At 40.3% G+C, this 27652-nt stretch overlaps 1 protein-coding gene across 3 annotated transcripts in view; it reads left to right on the forward strand.

Annotated features, from left to right (window-relative positions):
- The first annotated feature begins 252 nt into the window (after positions 1-252).
- The window catches only part of CALD1 (caldesmon 1), a 188603-nt gene continuing 161203 nt past the window's right edge, over positions 253-27652 (forward strand). Inside the window, exon 1 of one of the 3 annotated variants that reach the window (XM_059171911.1) lies at positions 253-522. The gene's annotated coding sequence lies outside the window, so the exon portion shown is untranslated. The remainder of the gene's footprint in view (positions 523-27652) is intronic. The other 2 variants (XM_059171913.1, XM_059171915.1) reach the window with 2 other exon arrangements.

Raw genomic sequence — 27652 nt, forward strand, 5'->3', positions numbered from 1 at the left:
CTTTCTTTTTAAAGTTATATTTGCGTTCTACAAGACAGCCTCTTTCTCCAAGATTAACATTTCTTATGATTGTTCCTGACAATGGATTCACTTCCAGAGGCCCTGCTCAGGATAACCAAAAAAGGGCATGTAGCTGGCTGGTTTTGGCAGCCTGCACGCAGCTTCAGAGCTTTTTAGGTCTTGGTTTTTCTGATGAGTGATTTCCTGAGCATGCCTAGGGAATGACAGGCATCTCCACAGGCAGGCTGCATCCACCTCGGCCCGGGTGTCGTCATTGGCTGCCCTAGTAGAGAAACTACAGGACAATGCATACCACCGACTGCCGACTGTAAACATAGGGGATATGTGTTCACTTAGCACGGACTTCTGGGAGGGGCTAAGGAAGGGCGGTCTGGAGTTTTATTGAATAGAGAGCAGTGTGTATTAGGCTGCCTGCCTGGCTGCCCTCTTGCTGTGCTCCTGCTAGAGAAATCAGTCCTTCCTTTCGGACTTAGTCCCCAGGAAGAAGTTGCAGCCTGCGAGGTAAGCCACAGAGGGCTTTCTTTTAATCTCTTCAGAGAGTCTGGGGGCTTTCTGTGGGTTTCAGTCAACATTCCTGCTTAAGGTAGCTGGAGATGCAAGATTGTAAAAGCCAATAAAACATGCAGATTCGCAGAGCCAGACTGGGTTTTGCTGCCCTGCAGATGTTCCCGGAAGACAAACAGGATGAGATTTCAAGTTCTGTTCTTGGAGTTGGGACGGGAGGAGAGATCACATAGAGACCTATACTCAGGGACCACAGGCAACCTTGGCAAGGGAAGCCTTTGTTTAGGAGTGCCACGGGAATTCTACCTGAGAGCCCCAGGCCAGGGTCAGCAGGCGGGCCGTGCCGTTCTGCCCACACCAGTGGTCTCTCCTGCATCTTTTATTCCCAGGCATCTAAAGAGGTTTTACTTTAAAAACAACTTTTTAGGTTAATGAGAAACCAAAAAGTAATGGTTTTTAACCAAAGCCATTTGCATATTGTGCTGCTACCAGTTTTTAAGGCTGGACTTCTAGAGCTGCAAGGAAATAAGTTCAGAGGTGGAAAGAGCGTTTAGCACCAGTTGGGTTAACGTAACTGATCTGATACTTGCCAAGACAGGAAGATGCCTACCACGATCTGTTTCCTATAAAACCTAATAATGAGAGAATGCATGTGCTAGTGGGTGTGTTTTTAGAAATCGCATCTAACATCCTACCAAACTGTTCCTTTAGAAATCTTATTTTCTGTTTGAAAGTGTGCTTGTGACTAGAGAATGTGAAAAGATGTCGTTTTGGAAGTGCGTTCCAGAAAGAGAGGAACCAGTCTTTCATTTCAACATAGTCAGACATATTTGGGCATCTTAAACAGTAGTACAAGGCAGCTAATTGGTAGTAGCCTGGAATTCCTTTTAGAAAGAGCTGATTGTAAAGGGTGGGGGAATTTTAGTGCTGTGGTAATACATGGTCAGAAAAAGTGGATGAGAACAAAGTAGTTGGTATTCATAGATCCCTTCTGTTAACAGGGCTGTGCAGATGGACTTGTAAACTGGAACAGTAAAATCTTTCTAATGTGTTTGGCAAAACCAGACGTGTATGGCTAGAGCTTAAGTGAAGACGAGGTGGTATGTGGCAAGGAGGGCAAGTCTGATAATTTTTAAATAAACTTGGATATTAAAGGTTTTCAGCTCCAAAGGACTGAATTTGATTTTCTTTCTGCCAAGTAAGGTGGTTTTGTGTTGAGATTCATTAAATAATTTTTTTCTCTTTGTATTTAGAAATTTGGGGATAATTTTTTTTGAGAATGCCTCTCTCCCCTCCTAGAAATGATATATGAGAACAGAGTTCCCTGTGAATTTCTTTTCCTGGAACAGTTCTGAGTAAGTGTGGGAGAAAGGGCTGCAAGTGAAAGCTATAGTTTGATTATGGTCCTTCCCTCAAAGAGATCAAGTTCCAAACTATTTTCACAGTGTTTTTAATGTCAATCAAAATATGGAGAGCAATTTCTTTTTCAACTGTTCTCTAAACCATGTAGGGAATGCAGTTTGGAAGGAAATCTATAATCTTGGGATTTGAGGATAAATTCCATTTTGAAACCAACATCTCAAAATCCCTGAAAGTTCAAACTTTGCTGCCACCACCCTCCCCTCTCTTCTTTGTGCGCGCCCCATCCCCCAACAACCACAGAAACACATTTTTCAACATAAGTGTTGTGCTGTCCGTACTGATGTGCTGGAGCAAGGGGATTTGCTATTTTACTTTATATTGAGCTTTGGGCAGCTGTCTGGACTACTTTCCTCCAGCTGAATGTTAGCTAGAGCACATCTCACCAATTGGGGAGGTAAATGGAGATGGATGAAACTGCTGTGCAAAAACTTTCATTTTAATAAAATCATTTAATAAAGAAATACAACGGCAAGAGTCTAGAATAACAAGTCACTAATAAAAAACGGATCTCCGTATACACAAGGGATGTACAGTAGATAGATCCATAGGTGACAGGCTTGGTTGTTTCCACTGGTTCAAAACCAGTGGATAAACAGAATAAATTAAATAATTCAGATCAATAAATTGCTGTAAAGAAATATTCAGTTCTTCCATTAAAGTTAAGAGGAGAACCAGGCTCAAACTGCAGCTTAAGGGATTTACATGGGAGGCATAAAAGCATACCTGGTGCTCAGGCTATTAACGATTCTGATTGGCTCCTATGACAGGCCTAAGGATTTCCTGCTTTTTGGCAGAGGGAATAGGTTGGTGCTGAGTGCAACCTGGGTGTTCTGTGGCCTGATAAGCCCACAAATCACATATAGTTGGGGTGTGTGGGTGGCTTAGTCAGTTAAGTGTCTGACTCTTGATTTTTGGCTCAGGTCATAATCTCAGGGTTGTGGGGTCAGGCTCTGCGTCAGGCTCTACACTGGGCATGGAGCATGCTCAAGATTCTCTCCCTCCCTTTGCCCAGTAAAAACAAACAGAAAAAACACACGTGTAGCTGTCATGGAGACACCCTCACTGTAGCCTCCTGGCAGCAGGGCTGCTCATCAGTGATTCTTCAGCAAGACAGAAAAGTGACGTAGAGACAGGCATGTAAAGGAATTAGCTCAGTCCCCACCTGTCTGCAGTCTGTCACATACCTTAGAAATGTGGTGGGGTGAGCCCATGGTGGGGGGACGGGGAAAACGCTGACAAAGCGGCATGTAAATAGCATGGCGGGCCCAAGGAGGAGGTTAGATGCTGCCAAAGAATTTTTAGACTTTAGAAGAGTTTTCTGGGTAAATTCTCTCTGAGTAATTCTCTCTGAGTAAGTTCTCTCTGGGTGAATTTTCTCTCTGAAAATAGAACCATTAGATCCTTATTGAAAGTCCTTCATCTTTAATGCTAATCCAAGTTTGTCATTAGAGAGATGCCCATAGGTTCTGAGTCCTTTGGTAATTTAAAAAGGTACTTGTAGCTTGACCTAAACTCAGGAACACTGCTAAGAGAGCTCAGTCCCAACACTCGTTCCTCTGTTCAGATAGCTAGGACCTTTGAGGAAGCCATCAATTCCTTGACCTCATGGATGGAACGGGCATAAGGACGCTTCTTCTATCTCCCATAGTGGTTAAAATGCCCAAATGAGATGAGGCTGTTTGACCCTCTTTTATGTAGGCTGTATACTCCAATTTGAGGCCTCTGGACATTAAGCTCATCTTGACTGTATCCTCCACTTCTTACCTAGTATCCCTGATTATCATATTACCCTGATTATAGCTCCTTCCTCATACTTGAGGACCCTTGAGTGGTACCTTCTGAATCTAGTTCTTTCTAGAACCCTGAGCTCTGAGTCCTGGGAATACTGGTCCACCCCACTGTTATCTGAACTTTAGCTCTGGTGATCAGAGACCAGAACACATATCAGGAGGCAGAATGAGATGGGTTATCGGTGGTACAAGGCCATATCCAGGAACCAGGAAATCTGAAGATCCAGTTGAGTGGAAGACCAGTGACAAGGTGCTGACAACAGAAAGGCCTTAGTAAATGAGGCAGCTTCTCTGCCTCCAGCCAAAAGCATGGAACTAATCCCAGCATGTCAAGCCTGGGCCTTGTAGAGAGGGTGAGGTAATCAGGAGCACCTGGCTGTGGTTCCTGTTGGTATTGAGACCAGACTGCTCCGGGATGGAGCCCCCACCCCCACCCCCTGCTCCCTGTTTCCCTCAATCTTTAGTATCCCCAGCTGGCTCTCCTGGGACTAATCCTTGGTGGCCTCCCTAACTTTCCTACCCCCAGTCCTATCTCTACCAGCTCCCCTGGCTCCTGACCCCCAGCCCAAATAAGGGCTTTCCTGATGCAACACAGTCTGCAGTGTCCCAGCTTTAGGGTGAAGCCCAGAGAATAGCAGGAGGGTCAAGCCTGGTTATGTTCAAGATCGGGGAAAGCCTCTTCCCTTTTTTCAGGCGGGGGAGGGGGCAGTTAGAGCAGACAGAGATAATGTTGGAGCAATTTCTGTGGAAAGAGAATCACTCTGCCTGTCACCCCCACTCTCCCAGTTGGCTGGCAGTGAGTTGAGTGTGGGAGGAGGGCAGGAAGAAGAGGCTGGCTGGGCGCAGGCAGGAGAGGTGATGGAGCAGCCATGTCACTTGTTTGTCCCTGTGTTGCGGTTGCTGTGAATGCCTTTGAAATCTGATGAAACCTCGAAACCCTTATGGTCCCTTGTGAGCCCGCCTTTTGTGATTGACAGGTGAGAAAGCTTGAGCGGGGAAGGTTGGGGTGGGGAGTGAGAAAAAGTCTTGATTTCCATTGGAGCCAAGGCTGGATGGGATCAGAACAGAGTGGAGGTGTCCTTCCTTGTTCCCCAGATTTTCTGAAGGAAGAAAGGATGGTGTGAATACACAGACATAAAAGCTGATTTCACATGATCCCCCATTACAAAGAAAAGAAGATCATCTCTAGAAAAGTAGTTTCCTGTGGGGAGCTTGTCGGGGCTGCAGAAGCTGGGAAGGGCTGCTGCCAAGCATGTGCTGAGAGAGCTCCCCGAGCTTACGAAAAGGATCACTAGGGACCCCTGGGTGGCTCAGTGGGTTAAGCCTCTGCCTTTGGCTCAGGTCCTGATCTCAGGGTCCTGGGATCGAGCCCTGCATTGGACTCTGCTTGGTGGGGAGCCTGCTCCCCAACCCCCTCTCTCTGTGTCAAATAAATAAATAAAATCTTTTAAAAAAAGTAAAAAGGATTGCTAGGTACCAGTCAGGGAATAATTGAAGGAAAGTATTTGGGGGAGGTATTTTAAATGAATATGTATATTATATTTCAGTGATGGAGAACTTGAAGATAAATTGCTTTTTAATCACTTCCTGAGACTTCTGGCATTGTTTTGTGAATATACGGATGAAAATACTTCGCTGTAAGGAAATCATCTTACTTGGAGAGGGACATATTAAGTAGGAATATATAATTAGTTCCTTTGACACCCACATGTAACATTCCCTCTCGCCTGTCTCAACCTGGGGAACGAGGCAGATTTTACCAATGTGCTGAAGATGGGCAGGACCAGGGAAGAGTGCCCAAGGGGTCCAAGGGCCAGAAGCATCAAGGACATTAGTTCCCCTGGGGTCAGGAGGGCTAAGCCAGAATAGATATAAAGTACAATAATGGACTGACCTGTGAATCACAGCCAGGTAAGTAAAAGAAAAACAGTAAAATCAAAAGGCAGGCAGAGGTTTAGAAACCAAAAGCCTGTTTAGCAAGGCAGTGTGTAGGCAGGTATTGTAACATGGGTGAGAACACCGGGCAGCGTGTTCAGAGCGACCTATGTTAATAGGCGGTGGTAGCTCAAGTAAAGGGATAGGAGTATAAGATACATATGGAGGGCACCTGGGTGACTCAGTCGGTTAAACATCCACTTCTTGGTTTTGGCTCTGCCGTGATCTCATGGGTTGTAAGATCGAGCCCCACCTTGGGCTCGTTCTCAGTGAGGAGTCTGCTTGAAGATTCTTTCCCTCTGCTCCTCCCCCACGTGGACACGCATGTGCATGTGTGCACGCATGTGTGTGCTCTCTCTCTCTCTCAAATAAATGTATCTTAAAAAAAGATACTTACGGAACAATAAAGGGATGGAATCATAAGGGAATCCAAGAACAGAAGCCACAATTGGACCAGGATCCAAAGAGAACAGGGTTGGAATCAAGGTGGGTCCAAGTATCTCAGCAGAGGTCTATGTGCTTGTGTGAATGTGACTCAGCTGCAGCACATGTGACTGCTCCTTTCTGCTGTCCTACAGACTGGAAAGTTCGCTCTGTGCTTCCTGGTCAAATTCTGAGAGAGGAGACCTGAGTGGTTCAGCTGATAGCTATTGTCTTTGGCAAATCCCCTAGCAGGAGGCTATCAGAGGTTACTGGCATGCTCATGGGTGAATTACGGGTGGGCCTGAGAGCAGTAGTCACCATCACCCCTGGGGGGAGAAAAACAGCCCAGTGGGCAATTTTAGTTAGAAGAGAAAGTTAGGCATGGAAGGCAAATTAGCTGAAATGTCCAACAGCTATCAATGTATGTCATTCCAATTTTTATGTGACTGGATTCCTAGAGAGGCAAGCACTTAATGTCAGGGTCATACAGTACTTGATGACCACTTTGGCATTGCCCAATGAACCAGTCTTAAGGGAGGTTAGCTTGGAAGCTTGCAGCACTGGTAATTGAAAAGATAGAATTATCCATTTGAGACAGATTCTAAAGAAAAACACTTAAGTGTTGTTGTTGGCAAGAAATATCGTATGAGTCATAGGTGTGCTATGGCTCCTCTCAAACTAAAGCAATCTTTAAAATTCAATAAATAATGATTTAATAATTGTAATAAATAAAAATTATTACATCTCAATGTAAATTACAGTACTTCATAAACTTACTGCAAAAAAGCTATGTACCCAATCAGTGAAAGTTTCAGTTCTCTACAGAGTTTGTAGTGTAATCTTTCATTCACTGAACACCTGTCTCGATGTCTGTCATGGGAAGTAAAATGAAATAAAACAAAACAATATGCTCTACTCTGGGCTTGTTCTTCATGGAAGCATTCACAAATATGCATCCAGGAATGAGTGTCAAGGACCAGAGAGGGTCAGGAGAACAAAAGATGAGGAATAGATAAGGGATCTAATCCCAAAAGAATGAAAATTGGGGCCACGTGGATGTCTTCAGATATTTGGAGTACTTTTATACGGAAAGAGGAGAAAGCATGCGTATTTCTCAAGATAGCAGAACTAAATACATGTATCCTCTATTTTTAAAGCTGGGCAGGGTCTTAGGAGGCATTTAGCCCAGGGAGCACAAATCATTTTTCATCTGTTTGCTAGCTCCAAACAATTGGTTGTGAAACAATGTGTTGAGAAGGATTCTGAGGCCGAGTCCCAAGCTCGGTGGGGGCAACAAATGCTGTCATGACAGTGATGTCTGGTGCGGAAGAAAAGGGACATTGCTACTCAGGTACCATGTATTTCACACCATTGATGTAGTCTGTAGGTTCCTAATCTCGGCACTTTGAATCTTGGGGAAGACAAAGAATTATTGCAAGAAGTAAACAAATCCCTATATGCAGCAAATGGTTTTGACAAACTGAGTAAATAATAGATCTTACACAATACATGCTACTGTTTTTTAAATTATATAGATGCATTATGATGATAAAATGTTAATTTAGTTATAATAGTTATTGAAGTCATAGTAGATTTTGGTATTATATTTTCTCAGTCAGTGGACTTAAAACATATAATTATATTATAAGGAAGCTGGGACAAGAAATTTAGGATTTAATAAGAAATTCTTTTAAAAAAAAGAACTAGTGATTTTTCATTTTCCAGGCAAGAGACTAAAGCCTGGCCATACCAAGTAAAATTATACACACATTTGTATGTCTCTGATTAATGTCAGTAAGATTCATAAGGGCAGAAAACAGCTTCTTTTTTAATTAACATATACTCAGAAGTATATGTTACATCGCAGAAGCCTAATGTCTGTTGAATGAAAGAACAAAACAAGTGACTTGACCAAGGTCTTCCGGTTAATTAGTGGCAAAGGTGGTTCTGGGACACACAGCGCCTAAGTCCTATGCTGTTGCTGGTTTTGGTCCACTAGATTGCTTCTCCTGAAAGAGGCAAGAGAGAAAGTCCCATGTTAACACTTCCAGGATTTCAGCTTTACAGTACAGCACAGTTTGCCTATAATCTGTAGTCCAGTAGATCTTAGCCAGTGTCTTAATCAGGATCAACTGTAGGGCTTTTTGAAAACATAAATCCCTGAGTCCCATCCCCTGGAGATTATGATCCAGTAGGTCTAGGGCAAGGTCCAGCATCTGTAGTTTGTAAAAACAAAACAAAGCAAAACTCTCTGGTGATTCTGCTAAAACATCCTGGCTCAGTTCTGTACATCTATGTTTAAAATAATTTATAGTTAGATATATGGAGTAACTTACTCCTCAGAAGTGTAGTTGTGTAGTTTTGAGTAATTTCTTTCTGAAAGTTATAGCTGTATGTTCCAAAAAATCAGTTTTCCCGAAGAGTCTAGAATATTTATCTGAAAATTGCTTCAGCTTCCCATACTCTTTTAGTTTGGGCGCAAAGCTATCAGCCCTGTAAGGTCAGGCTGTCTGATGAGATTTCCAGTGTTTGCTTTTGTAAAGCATTGGAAATGTGGCAAGAATAAAATTTCTCATGGTATTTCCACTTCCTGTTCCAGCCACCATTACTAAGTAAAATTTAGGCTTTGAGGGAGGGGTGAATTGAGGAAAATTGTTCTTTTTTAAGTATTTCTGTCTTTAGGATGTTTGTTTATGTTACTTTAGGTATTTAATTTACCAGGAAAGGCAGAAGATGTTTTTCTCTGTTCTCAGCCTTGGGGTAAGGAATGTGCAAATCCTGAGCAGAAGTGGGGAAAAGCTTCCTCCCCCTCACCTTACATCTCCTCTGAGGCCAGGGCCTTCATAGCCTCTGGCTTAGATGTTTCTAGGGATGGCCCTTTACAGAAGCATGTGAGCCCTCAGAGACAGCCCTCGGGTGAACGCTTCTGCAGAACTGAAAATCCATCTCTAGGGTCTTCCTCCTAGTCAGGAGTTACATCCTGAAGATGTAACCTGCACAGAAGAAGCAACCATATTCAGGGCAGCAATTACATAAATTATATTCACTGAGGACTATAGAGCTAAAAGCATCTCTGCCTGAGTAACGTGATGCGATAAGAATGCCAGAACTACTACTTATTTGTATAGATGCTGTTTAGTATACAGAGCAGTGCTTCCACTGTGTGCATGAAGGAGCACTTGCTGGAGAAGAGCAGCTAAAAAGGAAGTAGATTAGGACCCACACGCATAATAACCTCACACTGTCCCCACTCCATGCACCCAACACCATAGTGTGGGAAGCCAGTTCCTCCTAGCTCCCAAAAGCCAAAATTTTAATTTTTAAGATTTTGAGAACTGGTGCTTAAACATAGTCATTATTAGAAATTAAACTATATCAACTGACAATTATATTAAAAACCCAGCTAATAAATCCTCAAAATTCATTCCTTCCTAATTATTTCCTTATGTTTATTGTCTGTGCTCTGGAGGTTAGTTACATTTATTGTGTCTGTGTGAGGGGAATACCACTGAAATTAACATATGCTGCAAATCAGACTCCTCACCCCCCTCCCTACATCCCAGAGCTTGTTGTGAAACATTTCCTAAGGTATCAAGTTGATAAATTCAGCCTCAACATAGGAGAGCCAATCAGAATACATTTGTTATTTTGTTGCATGCATATTCATAATGTTTGGTTATGATTGTATATTTATTTGTTTATGTGTTGATTATTATGCCCTAGAACATAAGTGCCATGAATCAGGGATTTGGGGATTTTCAGTGCCATGAATTGAAACTAAAAACGGGCCTCCCCCCACACATAGTAGAGAATTAAATGAGTAAAGAAATAAATGTCCATAATTTATTTCTTCTTGGTAAGAAAGCTGAAGCCAGTATTCATGTCTGAGCTCATTGATTCTTCTCTAATTATATTATCACTGAACGCTTACGACAGTGCCCTGGCACGTGCTAAGTAGCATCTAGATGTTTACTAGATAAAAATCAAACAAGTAATCTCCATACAACAACCAAATTTACAGATGAGGAAATTGAGTTACAATTCATTAAGTGACATATCCAAGGTCACAAAGCTAGGAAAGTGGCAGAGCCAGGATTCAAACCCAGGTAACTTGGCTCCATAGTCCACATGCTCAGCCATCACTTTGTGCTGCCTATTGCTAATTACTCCAACATTGGAGGCCCCAGTTTGTGTGTGGCTCTGCAGCTGTGACCCATTTGAGAATACACTTTGGAATACGGAAGACTTGAGTTTGAATCTCAAATTGACTATTTCCCGGCCTGTTTCTTTGCCTATAAAAGGGGGATTATTATTCCTCCACTTAATAGTTATTATAAGGATTAGAAGTAATGTTTCTAAACTGCTTTGCACACGCCGGCACTGAATTAAAAATCATCAGCTCTCAGCTGTGATACCAGTGAGGCTATCTGTAGGTGTGCACTCCCATTAGTCCTCATGCCCAAGCTGCATTCTCCCAGCCTGGATCCTCCATGGCCATGATGTAGATGGAGCAAAGGAAGCCACCTTCTTCCATGTCAGATTCTTCCTGAGGTGGGACTAGGACCAGTAGACAGTAGTTACAGGAAACCCCGTTCAGGTCAGCATAAGCGCTTTGTAACCAGATCTGTCTGTCTCTGGAGCACGCAGCCCTGCTTTGCGGAAGCAGATGACCTCCACCACCCCTTTCAATCACAAAAGTCTTCTCCCCTGCCCTTGTCATTGGTTGTGTGCTGACTTTAACATTCTAGATCATCTTTATCTGGTATGGCTGAAGGGGTTTATTATTCCTGAAGCTGGGTCATTTTGTAGGTTTTAAGGGATTTTTTTTTTGTTTTTTTTTTTTTGTTTTTTTTTTTTTTTTTTACCAGGAATGAGAGGGAAACAGAGGAGGAAAAAAAAGAGAGAGGAGAGAATGAGATACAGCGAGCAGAGAAGATTGAGACTTCCCTGGAGAAAAAAATGCTGAATTTGGGAGGGACAGTGAATTGAAATGGATGGGTGGTTATCCCAACCCCTTGTAGGTTAAGATGGGTAAGAAGATAAGCTAGCTAATTTACTTGCTGTGTGGCAGGCGCCATTCTAGTTGAAAATGACTGTCTCAGGGCAGTCAAGTAAATTAAAGAACTTGCCCAAAGTCACACTACTGGCAAATAGCAGAGCCCGAGTCAGTGCCACTCCCTGAGTCCAGCCCTTTCCATTTCCCTCCAGCTGTCTGTTCTGTGTCTTTCCCCAGAAATACGATGGAAACCAGAGCAGGAGGTTTCCATAACCAATCATTATAATTTGTCAGGGAGCCACACTGCAGTTCAAATAGACAAGCACATTGTCGTTCCCTGCCATATAAGGAAGCAGGGCTAAACACCACTTCTTTCACTACTGACTCAACAGATAATTCAAGTGAGAGACAGGATGAGAATCTAGGCCTATAGCTGTTTAAAAAAAAAAAAAAAAAAAGGCCTGCTGAACTACTTTCGTGTTTTCCTTTCTTGGTAGCAGAGATAGTTTAACAAGCGGGTTATACCCTTTTCCTTGATTCACGGGAAATATTCTGGAATTATGTGCTGAAAGATGAAAATTCTTTGTCCGAATATATGAGTTACTTTAGCTTTTGATTGTCAAATTTAGATATTCAAAAGGCCAAGACAGAGCTGGTTCTGTGACGCTCAGGAAGGAAGTCAGGGACTGTAACTCTCTGCACAAGTTGGCTCCAGAAGTTGGAGTCCACTCACCGTTCCAGCTGTTCTCAGAGATAGTATTTCTTAGTAAGCCTTCCCATGTAAGTTTGACCTTTGTGCCTCAAACTCAGAGTATTCATGTGATTACCCTTTTTCTTAATAACAGTCATAGTGGGGGTTTCAGAACACAGGCCCGATATCCAACTTCCTGGAGAGAGAAACTGAGGCATGAGCAATTGAAATTATTTCCTAAGGGTCAGCCAGTCCAGTCTTGCCACAGGGAGTGCCCACTCCTTTACATAACTCAAAGAAGTATTACTTAGTCTTCTTAGGGAATTGAGGAAACTACAAAAAGTCGGGTCAGCTTCTCCTAGCTCCCATCTTTGACCAGATTGCATCTGAGGTATTAGTTCCCAAGGGCTACTGGAACAAAGTACCACAAACCAGATAGCTTAAGCAACAGAAATTCCTGTCTCACAGTTCTAGAGGTTAGAATTCCAACAGTAAGGTGTTGACAGTGTTGGTCCTTCCTTTTGACAATTCTGATGGAAGGATCTGTTCCAGGCCTCTTTCCTTGGCTGGTAAATGGCTGTCTTCATGTTCACATAGCATTCTCTTTGTATCCGTATCTCTACCCAAATTTCCTCCTCTTAAAAGACAACAGTCACATCGGATTAGGGCTCATTCTAATGACCTCATTTTAACTTGATTACCTCTGTAAAGACCCTTTTTCCAAATAAGGTCACATTCCGATGTATGGGAGTTAGGACTGCAGTATGAGAATTTTGAGGGAGACAATTCAAGCCATAACATGCTCCAGTTCAAAATGGTGATGGAAATCCATACAGCATATTTTCTGAACCTCTAAATGCCAAAGACCTTGTTGCTTTCCCTCTGGGTCTAGGAATTGGTTAGCTAGAAATCACTTGGCCTTTTGAACTTGACCTTGACATTTACTTTCTGCCTTTTGCAATATGAAATTCTGATCCAGGAAAAAGTCAAGAGAGGTCTTTGAAATGACGCACTGAAATGCGGCTTCACATACTGTGGCCTATCTGTGGAAGCCCATGAAACCACGGTGGCAGACTGTCTGGTATGCAGCCATCAGAAGTCGGGGAGGGGGCTTGGTGGGAAGGCTTGGCTGAGGCACCTCTGAGTCTAATACACAGAGCCCTTGGTGAATGTAAGCAGCAGTGGGTGGGACTTCATGTGTGCGGACGCAGGGCAGAAGGCAGGGATGGCCATTTTCAGTCATTTTTATAACACCAATCATAACCACGAATCCCCACATACAGGGGAAAATACTAGAAGCTAGCACATATTTGTGCTCTGAATCATTTGTCTTCTTTGTTTTCTTCTGTCTCTTCTCACCCTTAAGTTTTTATATTTCTCCTCCCAACATTCTTCCTAAGTTTATCTGTGTTCGGCATAGTTGATTACAAATTACCTACTCGTTATAACCGTGTCTCCTAACGCGTCTCTTCTTTAGCCATTACGCCTTCCTTAAAGCTCTTCATGGTTCCCTTTCCCAGTTTCAGTTTTATTTATGGCTACACCCTGTCTTGGGCCAGAGGTGGTAGATAAGGGGGTGACAGTGCCATTTATTATCCAAACCAGGACACTTTTGAGAGGGAAAGGAGGAGCTATTAATAATTTCTCTAAAATAACAGTCCTAAATGGAGGCGGCCCCAGGCAAACTGGGATGGACCGTCATCCTCTCCACCGTGCAGCTTTCTGCTCCACAGACCTCGCTTCACTCAGCAACCACTCCTTCTGTTTCTGTACCTTAAAAAAAAAAAAAAAAATTGTGTTCGGATTCTTCATTTTATTTCCACCCCAAGAAAATATGTAGTTGTATTTTCCTTTATCCTCTCCTCACTTCTTCTCTTCCCTCGGGATCTCTTATCTCCTTTTATTTTGGTACAATCTTGAGTGCATCTCAGGGAGGCCACTTTGTCTGCCATTAAACATGCAGGACAGATTTCCCGCCTGTCTGAACCCATACACACACAACCAGCACCACCAGCAAATGTTTCAAGCTGCCTTGGGTCTCCGATGAGCCCTTGCTGGACCGTCTACCAGTTCAGCACATTTGCCCAGAAACTAGAGCAATCTCTATGCCATGTAAGCAGCTGTGTCAAGCAGTGTACACACAGGCTGTGTATATGTATGGGATGTTACAGGATAGGTTTCTGATATGTGTACCTGTATACAATTATAGTTGAAAATATATGTCCTGAAAAAAGAAAAGAAAAGAAAAGAAAATATATGGCCTGAAACTTGAGGAAAAAATGAGAATCTAAGCTAACTGTGCATTGCCTTTGTCCTGCCTTTGGTAATCAGGGTTGTTTTCTCATCTAAAGCAGTGTGTACCAAAGGCCTGGTAGCCCTGCCATAGATTTAACGTAAGTAGAAATAAAGTTCAAGGCAGAAAGCATAAGCATTGACCTAAGTCCCTTTCAAGTGTAGTTCTTTTTATGATTTGGTCATATGCAACTTAGGGTTCATTCTGAAAAATCACTTCCATTACCAATTCAGGCCACATGAGGAAGGTCTGAACCTTTTTCTCAGCTCTGAAATGAGAAAGGGAGACATTTTCCTCTTGAATTCCAATCCACAGATATCTGAAAAACTTGCCATTTATAGCACTATGTCAACTGGAAAAAGCTATTCTCCTTTTTAGCTATTTGCTTACTTATTTTAGGGTTTTGACCATAATTTTCTTTCTTTCAGAAATTAATGAATGAAGGGGGCGCCTGGGTGGCTCAGTGGGTTAAAGCCTCTGCCTTTGGCTCAGGTCATGATCCCAGGGTCCTGGGATCGAGCCCAGCATCGGGCTCTCTGCTCGGCAGGGAGCCTGCTTCTTCCTTCTTTTTCTCTGCCTGCCTCTCTGCCTACTTGTAATCTCTGCCTGTCAAATAAATAAATAAAAATCTTAAAAAAAAAAAATTAATGAATGAAGAAAAAAACAACGAAAGGAGTCGCTCTATGGAAGGAAATAAGGGTTTTGTTAAAGTTTCCTCCTTCCTTCCTTCCTTCCTTCTGACCACCTTCCCCGTCCTCTCCCCTGTCATCCTTCTCTCTTCTTCTTCTCCTCCCTTCTCCTCCTCCCTTTCTTCCTCCTTTTCCTTCTTCTGTTTTTTATTTCTTCTCCCATTGAGCTTTATACCATTGGAAATGTTCTACTGCTGTTGGCAGCCATATACTTTATATATACACCATATACATGGTGGCCTCCTGTCTCTGTTGCTTAGATATGTCTTCTTAAAAAGATTGATGGTAAGAAAAGGAAAAATCAGAATACTTCAACCGCATTCTGCAGCGTAGGTATACAGTTACAGTAATGGTGAAACAGAAATAATCTACCCGAGGAGCTCTCTAATGCCCTAAAACTGGGCAGAGTGATTATCAGCCAGCCTGGAACTGGGGACCCACCTGTGTTTGAGGAAATGAGAAGTGTAGGAGGTGAAGACTTATTTTTAAGTTTCATGCTTTTCCGTATTTCTGTTCTCAGATATGCTGTTAAAATAAAACAGTTACTCTTTCTATTGGGGGTAGTTTCTAGCTTGCTAGTTCTTTTCTCTGACAGTATTTGCAATGAGGTTTAAGTCTTTGGATTTTGGCTCTTGCATTTTGCAGGGGCCTCAGATCCCAGGTGGTGGTCTGAGAGAAAAGCAGCCCCAGTTCCTGGCTCAAGTCCACAGCTGATAGCCTGCATGACTGTGAACAGACTCCTTCCGTCTCAGGCTTCCCAGTTATAAACTGACAATGGTCTTTTCCCCTCTCTGTAACATCCAGGTAGGGAGCAGGTCTTTAATGGAAAGGCATTTTAGGTGGCAAAAGATCTTTAAGACATGGTTTTCTTTCTCTCTCTCTTTTTTTTTTAAGATTTTATTTATTGATTTGACAGAGATCACAAGTAGACAGAGTCAGGTACAGAGAGAGAGGGGGAAGCAGGCTCCCCGCTGAGCAGAGAGCCCGATGTGGGGCTCGATCCCAGGACCCTGAGATCATGACCTGAGCTGAAGGCAGAGGCTTAACCCACTGAGCCACCCAGGTGCCCCAAGACATGGTTTTCTTTTATTTTTTCTTGAAATATGAAGATTTTTGCTTATTGGATTTTTTGGAAGGCATAGGTCATATATCTTATGAGTTCATACAGGAAATTCTAGATTCGAAGTTTAGAATTTGAGGTTTCCAAAAACTACCCCATGCATGTCGGCTTCATCTGACTCTTTCTGGGGCTGCTTCCTCCCCAGTTCCCACCTTTCCTTCTTTACTTGTTTTTAGCACCTGGGGCAAGCATATTCCTTTCCATCCTAGCCTTTAAAAGGAATATTGACAGTTACCTTGTTTGAGACCATCTGAAACCCCAAGGTGGTGGTGGAAGAGGACCATTAGGACAGATTACCATCCACTTTCAGCTTTATCCCTAGTGTAGCCAGAAGTGTTTTTTTTCTTTTTTTAATTTTTAATTTTTTAAATTTCTTTTCAGTGTACCAGAATTCATTATTTATGCACCACACCCAGTGCTCCATGCAATACGTGCCCTCCATAATACCCACCACCAGGCTCGAGGGGGAGATGAACCATGAGAGACTATGGAGTCTGAAAAACAATCTGAGGGTTTTGAAGGGGCAGGGGGTGGGAAGTTGGGTGAGCCTGAATTTTTTTTTCTTTTAAGTTTTTATTTATTTGTCAGCACAAGACAGAGAGAGCACAAGCTGGGGGAGTGGCAGGCAGAGGGAGAAGGAGAAGGAGCTCCCCGCTACGGAGGGAGCCCATGCAGAGCTTGATCCCAGGACCCTGGGATCATGACCTGAGCCGAAGATAGACCTCAGCCAACTGAGCCACACAGGCACCCCTGGAAAAGTTTTTTGTTTTTTTGTTGTTTTGTGAAGATTTGATTTATTTGTTTATTTATTTATTTATTTATTTGACAGAGACACAGTGAGAGAGGGAATACAAGCAGGGGGAATGGGAGAGGGAGCAGCAGTCTCCCCACTGAGCAAGGAGCCCTAAGTGGGACTTGATGCCAGGACATTGGGATCATGACCTAAGCCGAAGGCAGATGCTTAATTGACTGAGCCACCCAGGCAGTCCCAGAAAAGTTTTTTTATAAGCTATCTGAAAGCAAAGGATCTGTCACTCTCAGCTTCACTAAAATTGTCTTTCATCAGCGTTTACATTTCTAACACATGAGATAACGCATGTGAAAGTGCTATGCTTTGTAATGTCTGTAATTATAATATCTATAGCCAGATGTATTAAGGTTTAAAAATACTCTAGGAAACTAAGAGGAAGAGTGGAAGAAAAGCACATTTGATCCTAGCAAGAGTGCTTGGGGCCAAGCTTGCGCAAGCAATCATATGGGTGGGTCAAATTGTATGTTTTTATTATTTTTAAAATAAAATTTAATTTTAGAATAGTTGTTGGATTTACGGAAGAGTTGCAAGGCTGTTACAGAGTTCTGCTACACCCCCACCGAGGTTCCTTTGTTGTTAATATTACTATGCACATTTGTCACAACTAATGAAACGGTACTGATGGCATTATTAACACAACTTCACATTTTATTTGGATCGCCTTAGGCTTTGCCTAATGTCCTTTATTTATTTTTTTAAGTCCCTTAAAGCAGACTAATGTTTAATATGGTAAAAATTTAATATGTACTTTATGGAGATATTGATGGAACTCGTAATCCTTGAGTGAAGATTGCATAAGCAAACTCTTTTCTCCAACATGTGCTAACCAGCAATCTCCTGAGGACTTTCCACCTGAAATACCTGGGACCCCTCTGTTCTCTGGTCTGTTTCCCTTGAGACCATTAGCAGATTCCTCAGCCTGGTCCACACGGATGCCAGATGCTGGAACCCTGTTGCTGCTGTCACTGAGGCTGGCTTTCCCAAACAGATGGGAATGTCTAGCAGCACCTACCACTGCCATTTTATAGTTTTCAAGCAGAGTATTAGCATGACAGGGTTTAGCTGGCCGTCGAACAGCTGAAACTCTGCTCATCAGTTGTATCATACCCCAGTTACTGGTAAGAGCTTTGGCACTGACGGAGGAATAAAAAGACCTCATCCATGTGCCCCCCCAAATCTTGAAATCTATAGATTTTCACAACTTAAAAATATTACACAGCTCATGAAAAATATGTTACTGAAATATAAATTATGGAGGGGCTTGCCATATAGAAATCGTCTCAATATATCATAGCCTTCCATGTACTAAGCTTCCAGACTTTCTTTGAAATACAAGTTAGCAGCATATAATATAAAAGAATCCATTTAATTCAGTTTCTGCCTTTGAGCAACTTGATGACCTCAGGCAGGTGACTCAGCCTTCTGGGACATGATTTCTTATAATGAAGGAGTTGAATTAAATATGGTCTCTTCTAACTTTGTTGTTTGGATTCATGGATTTACAACTTGCCCTTATGAGAGTCATTATTGTCCTTTTGGTCAAGGTTACTTTCTTGTTGTGCTTTTACTGGCAAATCACTTTTTGGACAACTAAATCTGGTTCAAATAGTAATTACAAATGAGTTGCCTTCAAGGTAACCAATTTTTCCAATTATAGTTGGTTTGTTTTTAAAGTTTTTTTGTGTGCAGATATAACTTGTACAGTGGAATGTAAGGATGAAAATATATGAAGAAATGTTGGTATCTTGGTATCTTCATATAAAAGATAATTGGAGGCATCCATTTATCAGTGAATGAAACTAATATTCTAGACTCAGAAGTAGTCCTTAACACCTCCTAAAAGCAACAATATCAGCCCTTTGAGTTGATTATCTAAGTATAAGTGAAGCTGGTAAGAGACACCTTTCATAATCTGAACGGTTGGGTCAACTCTCAGGAAGACATCAAAGTCAAGGATGAGAGTAAGAGCTCAAGGCTCGGGGTGGAAATGGTTACTAGATTTAGCCTGCTTTGGTCTTTCCTGTTCCACATGCAGCTATACAGTTTATATAAAAATATCTCTCCAGAGGATCAGAAAGAACAGATTTATGGAACCAGATGTGAGTTAGCATTTCTACAGGTGTGGCTCTGCAGCTGAAAGAACATGTTGTACCAGAGATGGAGTTTCTTATTATGTAATCAATATAAATTACCACTAGACTTTTATAGAGGTTGATAAAGCAAACATGTGTCATTTGGATTGGCCTTCTGGTATATAAAGAGAACCTCCTTCGCTTGGGACACAGCGTGAAAAAATGCACCTTTAACTATATATAAAAGACTTGGTAGCAAAGACCGTCAGAGCAATCAGGCAAAGTGGTTCCAGTTCGCACACAGAGGGAAGAGCTGGTGAATAGATGGAAATGGTGTTTGTGTGTTTTTCTTCATCAAGAAGGACAAGGAACAGTTCATAAATATTTATAAAATCTCTCAACATCCTAAAGGAGGGGCCAAGAGGATGCAAATGACTAGAAGATTGAGAAAAAATCAGAATCTAAGAGAAAAGATGAAAAAAGAGTGGAATGCGTTAAACTAAAGAGGCAAATACCCTGTTTAAATGGTCCAAAAGTCAAGGTCATGAAAAGAGATTAATTTGGTAAAATGCAGATCATTTTGACAATTAAACACAGAGAATTTTTTAAAAATTCTAGATGGTAAGAGTAAAAATGTTGCTGGTTAATTAGTGTGACTAGCATCACATACTGTTTTGAATTTTTAAAAAGACTGGGTGCTTTTATCCTAAATTATGCAATAAAATAAAAATGAACACTTCCAACACTTTTCTTTTGCTTAAAGCTCTTTTGATTTAGTTTAATTGTATTGTTCAAATCTCTTACATTCTTAAGAATTTTTAAAACTTTCTTAGTCTGTTAATTTCCAAGGAAATTATCTCAGTATCTCCTGAAAACATTATGAATCTGTCCACTTCTCCTTATAAAGTTAGTCATTATTGCTGTTAAAATTAGTCAAATGTTTCAAGGCTATGTTGTTTACATGTAAGTGCATGCTTTTCTAATCTTCCTGATAAAGTATTCTTTTCAGTTCACCTTAAATTCTGTTTTGTCTTCTATTAATATTGCTATATCTTCTTTCTAGCTTTACTTATTAACTTGATAAATTTTAAACCTTTTATTTTCAACATTTCTAAGTAATTTTTTAAACTGGATCTTTCATAAATATCATGTATATAAATTTCTAAATATAGTTCAGAGGGACTTTTTATCATTTACTGTGTGAGCTAAATCCATTGTGTTTTTATGATTAATGATAGATAGGATGTCTGAAAAGCCAAAACATAGGATAAACTTAACGTTAAATGATGTTATGTTTTCAAGTAATTTGCTCAATATATATTTTTTAAAGCTTCAGACAACAAATTTAAAGCAATGGGTGTAATTATTAATTTTTTAAAAATATGGTAAGTACACTATTTTCCCTGGCTTTTCAGAATTTTTAGGTGCTAAGTAGTGAATTTATTTTACAAAACATATTGAACATATTACTTGAAAATGTAAATAACCTACAGTATAAAAGTGCTAAGTCCTTATCTCCAATTGTAGAAAGTTATCAATAAGGTCTAACATTAATAAAGCCACTGTAATCAAGACAGTTCGGGATTGGTATAAGAATAGACAAATAGATCTTTGAGACAGAAGAGAAACTACATGAATGAACACCATGTTTCTCACCTTTCCAACATTATTATGACTGTGTAAATATTGCTTCTAGCTGACCACATAGTATACTGTGATTACATTTAATTTTTTTTACATTTAATTTCTTACACTTCTGCTTTTCCCTTCCTCCCATCATAATTAAATAGTTATCCTATTTCTCTTACCTGCTTAGTTTAGTTTTCTGTCACTTATGTGAATGTCGAGCCCTTTTCAATACAAATACATCAGGTGTTTGTCAACTTTTTTTCTTGAAAGATATCCTTCCTGAAACATCTTGGAATTTTCTAGGTTTGTTGCATGGCTAGCTATTCTAAATCCACTTCAGTTGTCTTAGGAATTTCCTTCTTAGGACTGAAAGGAATTTCCTTTCCGTGTGGGCTGAAATTTGAATCCTCTGCTTCCTAGCTGCCACTCTTTCTCCTTCTTTATTCCTCTGTTTTGGTGGAGAAGAGCATCTAGGAGCTTCCTGCTCATGCATGCAGAGGAGACACAATTTTTTAAGTGTCAGTGATATACCTTCTACTTGATTGATTAATTGCCTGGGCATAGAATTCTAGGCTAGAAGTAATTTTCCCTAAAACTTCTCAAAGTGTGCCTGCATTGTCTTCTAGGTTATCAGTGTTGATCTTAGCAAGTCTGGTGCCATTTTGACTCCTTAATATTTTTATGCTGGCAGATTTTTTTCCCTTTCTCTGGAAGTCTTTAGGATCTTCTTTTTATTTTCAGTATTCTGAATTTTCATGACATGGGCCCTCATATCATTTGGATCTGTATTCCTTCTCTTGAACACTTAGTTGACCTGCTCAATCTGGAAAAATACACTTTTAGTTATGGGAAGTTTTCTTATGTCTTTTTTGTGATAATTCCTTCTCACCATTTCCCATGTTTTCTCTTTCTCTCCTGCATCTCCTAAACTGATCTTCTGATTTTCTTTTCTCAAATATTTTCTACTTTTCTATATCTAGTCTAATAAGTGGGAAACGTCCTTAATTTTGGCTTTATATTCATTGTTTTAAACCACAGTAATTTGAATTTCTAAGAGTTCTTTTGTTGTTATTGTGATATTAATTGTTCCTTTTATGACATTCTGATCCTTTTCTAGAAATACAATAGTTCTCTTATCTCTCTTATCTCCTTCCCTTATCTCTTATTTCCTTGGAATTATCACTTATATTTTGTTCTATTTTCTTGCCTCTGTGTTCCTATTTTCTGTTCGTTTCGTTGGTCTCTGTTTTTCCTTCTTTTCTCAGAATCCTGGTGATCCTTGGCTTAGAGTCCACATATGGGAGAGAGGCAATAAAAATCTGACTGGATCCCATTCTTTCACACAAAAGGAACTCTCCCCCCTTTAGCCCAGAGTTTATCCTTTGCTGATAGATTGCTTCCTCATTAGTAGAGTATTTCTATTCCTGTTCTATTCCTGTTCCACTGACTTTATGTAGGAGCCCACTTACAGTTTTGTGCCATGTTAACTCAGGCTAACCTCCCTGTCTTTGAATTTCCTTGATACTCTGTAACCAAGGGATGTTTATCTCTTGTTTTCAAGCTCATTTAAATATTTTTCTTATTTTTTTCTGCAACATTTATGTTTTTGGAACAAATAAGAACACCTTTTGGATCTGCTTGGTTTACCATGTTTAACAAAAATCTAAAGCAATTATCTAAAGCAAAAAATCTAAAGCAGTTTTAAAGCAATCGATTTAACATTGTAATATTAGAATGCCTAAGCCAGCTTGTGTATTTGTTAGCAATCCTCAGCCATCAGTTTTATTCATTAAAAACTTTCCTATTGTTTATTAATTTTATGGGCGCCTGGGTGGCTCAGTGGGTTAAGCCGCTGCCTTCGGCTCAGGTCATGATCTCAGGGTCCTGGGATCGAGTCCCACATCGGGCTCTCTGCTCAGCAGGGGGCCTGCTTCCCTTCCTCTCTCTGTGATCTCTTCCCTTCCTCTCTCCTACTGTGATCTCTCTCTGTCAAATAAATAAATAAAATCTTTAAAAAAAAAAAAAAACTTTCCTATTGGAATTTTTATAGTATGTACTTTCCTTAGTTTAAGTCAATTGATAAATTGGTAACTTTGGGATGTTGGCCAAAGGGGAAATTTTTTTCTGGGTAGTTTTTGTTTTTTTTGTTTGTTTTTAAACCACAATCTGGTTTCTAACCTGATAGATGAAACTGAGTGCTTTGGAATATGTCAATAGCTATTCCATTGCTACCTTTTTTTTTTTTTAACTTTCAAATTTTCACATTTTTCTTCATTCAGTCTGCACTATTAGAGGAAAATTAAATTATCCTAGTGGATAGTTCGCTTTGAATATATCTTGAATATAATTTGTTGCCTGTCTCTGAGATGATAGCTATGGTGAGAGGGGGACACTCCAAAAGGCAGTGTTCTGTGCTTGTGTGCAAGTAGAGAACACTCGGGATGTTTGGAAGAGTAACTAACCAATGGTTCTTAGTTCTGTTTTTCCATGCTTAACCTCTTGACTAGGAATGATTCTCCTACAATGAGAGAAATGAAAATCCTGCTCTTTGAGAGTTGTGAGAAATATGAGACCCAGAGACCTCAGACTATATATATATATCTACAGCATTAGCCCAACCATACATAATTCTTTTCATGATAGAATGGCTGGTTTATTAAGGAGTCTCAGTTTGTTGAGAGTATAAAGACAAAATGATTTTGTTTTTACCTATCAGTACCTCTAACTGCTCTTTATCAAACTTCCTTTTATCACTGAGAACAGGAGTCCCTTAATTACATCTCTGTCCAGCTCCTAAACTTGAGGAACATAAAGGTTTATTTTAAAGTTTAAATTTCATCTCATATCTGATTCAAAGCTCTGCTTCCAAGTGCAGTGGCTTAGAGTTGTAGGGCTGTGGCTCTTGAACAACTTCCCCTCTTTACCAGTGAATAACCCGGGAATGCTGGGGAAGGAATAGGGGAAGGAAGAATAGGTCTCTGTTGGACTGCCCACAATAATGGGTTATTATAAAGTGATCTAAGCTGATTTGTCTCGGTCTTTATGGTGAATATCAGTAGTCTTCCATTATTAGATGTAGGCACTGCTTCCTCCCAGATAACCCTAATACCACGTGGTATGTTACAATGGAAGCAAATCTCAGAGACTGAACTCTCCACATGCGCAAATATTTATTAGCAGACACAAAACAATTACAAAACCTGTTCTGTATACTTGGGGAGAGAGCTTGGGGAAGCTCTTTCTTACATCCTTTTAGTTGCTTTGACCAGAACCTTATGCAAAATGTTCACCCCCTGGTAAATGTTACAGTGTTCTGATGGCAGAATCAGCTTCCTTTGTAGCCAGGCTCAAATCTTTCATTAAATGGGCATGGGCCAATAGAATTCTGGATTTATGGCACTCCTCTGGATGCAGGGTTTGCCAGATTCTTAATCCCTGTTCACACAAGGTGGAGAGGCTGACGCAAACCTTTCTAGTCAACCCAGTCACATATATTGAACATCTACTCATTTGCCAAGTAAATAATTATTTCTCTGTGCTTTATGCTAATTTATAGAACTTTAGGTATGAATTTAGATAGGAGCGTTTCAATACCGGTCTTCTCCTTTTGGAGTATGTACCTGGAATCCTTCATGTACTGACACAGTTCCTAGGCTACAGATTAATTTATACATTTTAGATTACACTGTCTACATGAATATATTTAAAAATAAATTTCCCACAATATAATATTGATTACAATGTTGAGCTAACTCTTTGAATATAGATAATGGGAATTCACTCCCAAGGAATAAAAAGAGTAGTTAAGATGTTAGGATGAAAATAAAATAATGGCAAGAAAATTGTATAACCAGGGGAAAGACTAATGCATAGAAAATCTGTATTTTCTAAGAGAATAATATTAAGGCTAGAATCCCGGAGGATTTTATATTCTTCCCAGCTCCCTAATTTCAAGCTAAAATTGCCAGTGAAGTTTCATGTATACTGTAAGGGTCAAAAAATATATACTGCAAATTATATACCTGCTGCCAACCTTGCTCCAGCCCTGGAGTGGCATTGTTCATTAAACATAGCATTCTTTATGGGCACCTGGGTGGCTCAGTGGGTTAAAGCCGCTGCCTTTGGCTCGGGTCATGATCTCAGGGTCCTGGGATCAAGTCCCGCATCGGGCTCTCTGCTCAGCAGGGAACCTGCTTCCTTCTCTCTCTTTGCCTCTCTGCCTACTTGTGATCTCTCTCTGTCAAATAAATAAATAAAATCTTTAAAAACAAAAAACATAGCATTCTTTCTCATGGCTTCAGAATTTTTTTCAACACAGTATCCCAGGCAGCTGAGGCTGATATATTAGATTGACAGACAAAAGAGAACCTGGTGTAGTACAAAAGGCAAAAGTTCTGTAAGAGCTCTAAGACCCAGGTAAAAGTTCGAACCCTTCTTTGCTTCCATTTCCTCATCTGTAAAATGGCATGGGTAGGAGTTATAAAAACTAAATGAAATAATATGTTACTTAGCACAGAGCCTGAAGAGGCTCAATAAATCCCAGTTCCTTCCTCTTGTAGTCACAAATCTTTTACAAAGCTGAGGTACGTTACTTTCAGCTTATGTCTTTTCCAGCAGAACACCATTTCATCTAGAACAGAATGTACATTCAGCAGGCTTCAGTTGTCTATATTTTGACTGTCAGTTTTAGCCATGCCTGTCATTTTTTATTTTCCAACATGAAAAGAGAGGTTTAGAGTAGTGACATTGGAAAACAAAGAAAATAAGATTAAAATTCTCTCAAATCAAGTTTGGAGCCACTAAAATATTAATGTCTTGACAGCTTACTCACAATCACAAAAGACCGTGAGCCAACATTTTGCTTTGTATTGTAGAGGTGATGAGAACATATTTTCATTGCTAGAAAAAAATTAAGCTATACAGACAGAAAATGGACATGGGAGCCAAATTCCACAAGAACACCCTTGAGTTTAAGGGTTTTTTCCCCCATCTTTTGACAATATTTAGAAAACCAAAGACTATAAACTTTGAAAAGGAATCTTGAATGGCTTATAGATATATAAGCAAAAACACTTAGTAGATACAGAATTTTTATAAAAAGTATTTAAATTGATGAATATTATTCTCAGAAGTAGCATAATGTTAAGGATCTAAATGCTGACTAAAAGTGAACATATTATGACTAGTTGCCAGTTGCTGTCTAATCAACCCAATTGGCCTAATCTGCATTTTTAATAAATAGACTTAAATCTTACCCATATGAAATAAATCAAATGGTTGGAGATGACAAATCTTCCAATGGGTTACTCCCAGCTGTCTTAATCAGTGTTTTCTAAATTTTATCAGTTTCTGACTCACCTTTGAACTGCCAGATTATTCCTATTGAGGTATCTAATCCCCCTCTCTAGTTGGTTATAATTATACCATGATTTGTTTACAAGAATATATTCTATGAACTCACTATTAATTCACTATTCACTATGTACGTGTTGTTTTTCCAATAGTTTCCTAGGACAAAATTGTGCTGTTTGAGATGGCTTCATGAGGTGAGCACTAGTCCCAGGCCATTGAACTGGCCATTGAGAGGCTCAAACCATTGACTTCTTCATTAGTGCTCCCCCTTGTGGTGGCGGAAGGCGCCTTCTCTTTTCCTGTACCCAAATGTGTACCAATTCGTTCAATGGTTAGCAGTTAAACAAAACACCAAGTTTACCTTGTGAGATCTGTTCAGGCCTTCATTCCATTCTCAGCCTTTGCATTCTTAGCCTGAAAATTCTTTGCCATCCCCTTGTAGCTGACAGCACTGTGGCTAGGTGTGTGTGGGCAAGCATCCTGGCAGCTCCTGGGCCTTGCAGGAATGACTGACCACCCAGGTTGTATAATTTGCCTAAGAACATGTCTATCAATATGAGCTGTCTGCTAAGAAGGCTGTTTCCTTGGTCTTGAGTGTTTTTATTCATTCTCTACTGACTGAAAGTCAATCCAAAATTCAAGGTTCAAGTCATGCTACCTCCTTGCCCTAGTCAAAATTAATCATTCTCCTCCTGGTTTCCTGTAGCTTAAAACTTTGTGTATGATATCTGACCAGAATGGTTTACTACTCTCTTCTCTCTATTTCACCATCAGGCAGGAACAATTTTCATTGATGTTTGTATATCCTGCCCTCAGTCCTACTGCCAAGCACAACTCCAAGCACAAAGTAGAGGGTTAACAAATGCTGAGTTGAATTTAATTAATTGAAGACAGGAATGTTCACTGACACTGTACTAATATGTCTAATATTATTCTGCCTCCCTGGGGAATCTTAACTGGGGAGAAGCATTGCCAAGTATAATCAGAATGCCAAGAGAATTTTTTCAAGCTACACAGGCTGATAGAATGGATTGCTGTTCAGGACACTCTGAAATTATCCCTGCTCGGTCATCACCAATCCTCATCCTGTCTGAGCACCTTCAAAGAAGACTCTAAGAGACGTCACTTGAAACCTTCTATTTATTCCTGTTTATTTTAATGAAAACCTCATAAAACTACCCATGAGATATTTTCATCACATTTGAAGTTTAATTGACTGATAGCTTGAGCATGATGGAAATACTTAGATTTTCTTAAATTTAACATTTAAACAATACTATTTACAAGTGATCTAGTAAAAACCAACTTCTTAAATGGGCTATTTTTAATATTTCCTAAACAAGTTATTGTAGGTGGGCCAATTTTCCCTCTTTACTTGTCACTTTAGGAGCCCATTCGGACATGTTGTGTCCCTGATCTAGTTCTCTCACCCTACTGGTTACAGAGTAGTGCGTTTTTGTTTGAAAGGGTCAAAGCATTCAGATTCTGACATCCAAAATATGTGCTTGTTTTTTTTTTTTTTTCCTAGAGTCAAAACCCCTGAAGTATAAATCCTTTTTAAATGAAGAAAGCAGTGCCAAAAGGAATGAAACATTTTTGGTCCCTTTCCAAAACAGAGAGATAGCACTGAAACAGGAAGTGGATGATTTAAATATCCACTCGGCATCTTGGCAACATATTTATGTTTAAAGGACTTAAGGTTAAAAGGTTTTAGTCTGGCCTGGGAACACTCTATCTTCCCCTAGAGTTTGGAGCTTTGGGGAAAACTTTTAAGCACTTATCAAATATTTGCAATTAGCCATTTTTTTGAAGCCAGATTGTTACTGGGAATGTCATAGGACACTGTTCTTGGTATGCAACATGCCACCATTACTCTCCAGCTTCTTATGATGACCTCTTTAGCA

This window comes from Mustela lutreola, chromosome 4 (assembly GCF_030435805.1).
Source record: "Mustela lutreola isolate mMusLut2 chromosome 4, mMusLut2.pri, whole genome shotgun sequence".
NCBI lineage: Eukaryota > Metazoa > Chordata > Mammalia > Carnivora > Mustelidae > Mustela > Mustela lutreola.